The 2627-nt window shown below is 48.8% G+C and overlaps 2 non-coding genes across 2 annotated transcripts; one reads left to right on the forward strand and one right to left on the reverse strand.

The window, feature by feature from the left end:
• Positions 1–839: 839 nt before the first annotated feature.
• On the reverse strand, positions 840–913 carry Trnas-aga (transfer RNA serine (anticodon AGA)). Its single transcript has one exon. It is a non-coding gene; the product is annotated as a tRNA-Ser (tRNA).
• A 267-nt stretch (positions 914–1180) lies between these two features.
• Trnas-aga (transfer RNA serine (anticodon AGA)) lies at positions 1181–1254 on the forward strand. The gene has a single exon. It is a non-coding gene; the product is annotated as a tRNA-Ser (tRNA).
• The last annotated feature ends 1373 nt before the right edge of the window (positions 1255–2627 follow it).

Consider the following 2627-nt stretch of genomic DNA (forward strand, 5'->3'; position numbering starts at 1 on the left):
TCTAATGGAATGTTGTCTACTCCCGGGGCCTTGTTTCGACTCAGGTCTTTCAGTGCTCTGTCAAACTCTTCACGCAGTATCTTATCTCCCATTTCGTCTTCACCTACATCCTCTTCCATTTCCATAATATTGTCCTCAAGTACATCGCCCTTGTATAAACCCTCTATATACTGGAATGAGATTTCCACTCTGCAGCGGAGTGTGCGCTGATATGAAACTTCCTGGCAGATTAAAACTGTGTGCCCGACCGAGACTCGAACTCGGGACCTTTGCTTTTCGCGGGCAAGTGCTCTACCACAAAGCTACCGAAACACGACTCACGACCGGTACTCACAGCTTTACTTCTGCCAGTACCTCGTCTCCTACCTTCCAAACTTTACAGAAGCTCTCCTGCGAACCTTGCAGAACTAGCACTCCTGAAAGAAAGGATATTGTGGAGACATGGCTTAGCCACAGCCTGGGGGATGTTTCCAGAATGAGATTTTCCCTCTGCAGTGGAGTGTGCGCTGATATGAAACTTCCTGGCAGATTAAAACTGTGTGCCCGACCGAGACTCGAACTCGGGACCTTTGCCTTTCGCGGGCAAGTGCTCTACCACTGAGCTACCGAAGCACGACTCACGACCGGTACTCACAGCTTTACTTCTGCCAGTACCTCGTCTCCTACCTTCCAAACTTTACAGAAGCTCTCCTGCGAACCTTGCAGAACTAGCACTCCTGAAAGAAAGGATATTGTGGAGACCTGGCTTAGCCACAGCCTGGGGGATGTTTCCAGAATGAGATTTTCACTCTGCAGCGGAGTGTGCGCTGATATGAAACTTCCTGGCAGATTAAAACTGTGTGCCCGACCGAGACTCGAACTCGGGACCTTTGCCTTTCTCGGGCAAGTGCTCTACCACTGAGCTACCGAAGCACGACTCACGACCGGTACTCACAGCTTTACTTCTGCCAGTACCTCGTCTCCTACCTTCCAAATTTTACAGAAGCTCTCCTGCGAACCATGCAGAACTAGCACTCCTGAAAGAAAGGATATTGTGGAGACATGGCTTAGCCACAGCCTGGGGGATATTTCCAGAATGAGTGCTAGTTCTGCATGGTTCGCAGGAGAGCTTCTGTAAAGTTTGGAAGGTAGGAGACGAGGTACTGGCAGAACTAAAGCTGTGAGTACCGGTCGTGAGTCGTGCTTCGGTAGCTCAGTGGTAGAGCACTTGCCCGAGAAAGGCAAAGGTCCCGAGTTCGAGTCTCGGTCGGGCACACAGTTTTAATCTGCCAGGAAGTTTCATATCAGCGCACACTCCGCTGCAGAGTGAAAATCTCATTCCGGAAACAACCCCCAGGCTGTGGCTAAGCCATGTCTCCACAATATCCTTTCTTTCAGGAGTGCTAGTTCTGCAAGGTTCGCAGGAGAGCTTCTGTAAAATTTGGAAGGTAGGAGACGAGGTACTGGCAGAACTAAAGCTGTGAGTACCGGTCGTGAGTCGTGCTTCGGTAGCTCAGTGGTAGAGCACTTGCCCGAGAAAGGCAAAGGTCCCGAGTTCGAGTCTCAGTCGGGCACACAGTTTTAATCTGCCAGGAAGTTTCATATCAGCGCACACTCCGCTGCAGAGTGAAAATCTCATTCTGGAAACATCCCCCAGGCTGTGGCTAAGCCATGTCTCCACAATATCCTTTCTTTCAGGAGTGCTAGTTCTGCAAGGTTCGCAGGAGAGCTTCTGTAAAGTTTGGAAGGTAGGAGACGAGGTACTGGCAGAAGTAAAGCTGTGAGTACCGGTCGTGAGTCGTGCATCGGTAGCTCAGTGGTAGAGCACTTGCCCGCGAAAGGCAAAGGTCCCGAGTTCGAGTCTCGGTCGGGCACACAGTTTTAATCTGCCAGGAAGTTTCATATCAGCGCACACTCCGCTGCAGAGTGAAAATATCATTCTGGAAACATCCCCCAGGCTGTGGCTAAGCCATGTCACCACAATATCCTTTCTTTCAGGAGTGCTAGTTCTGCAAGGTTCGCAGGAGAGCTTCTGTAAAGTTTGGAAGGTAGGAGACGAGGTACTGGCAGAAGTAAAGCTGTGAGTACCGGTCGTGAGTCGTGCTTCGGTAGCTCAGTGGTAGAGCACTTGCCCGCGAAAGGCAAAGGTCCCGAGTTCAAGTCTCGGTCGGGCACACAGTTTTAATCTGCCAGGAAGTTTCCTCTATATACTCCTTCCACCTTTCTGCCTTCCCTTCTTTTCTTAGAACTGGGTTGCCATCTGAGCTCTTGATATTCATACAAGTGGTTTTCTTCTCTCCAAAGGTCTCTTTAATTTTCCTGTAGGCAGTATCTATCTTACCCCTAGTGAGACAAGCCTCTATATCCTTACATTTGTCCTCTAGCCATCCCTGCTTAGCCATTTTGCACTTCCTGTCGATCTCATTTTTGAGATGTTTGTATTCCTTTTTGCCTGCTTCATTTACTGCATTTTTATATTTTCTCCTTTCATCAATTAAATTCAATATTTCTTCTGTTACCCAAGGATTTCTATTAGCCCTCGTCTTTTTACCTACTTGATCCTCTGCTGCCTTCACTACTTCATCCCTCAGAGCTACCCATTCTTCTTCTACTGTATTTCTTTCCCCCATTCCTGTCAATCGTTCCCT

Source organism: Schistocerca nitens, chromosome 10 (genome assembly GCF_023898315.1).
Source record: "Schistocerca nitens isolate TAMUIC-IGC-003100 chromosome 10, iqSchNite1.1, whole genome shotgun sequence".
Taxonomy (NCBI): Eukaryota; Metazoa; Arthropoda; class Insecta; order Orthoptera; family Acrididae; genus Schistocerca; species Schistocerca nitens.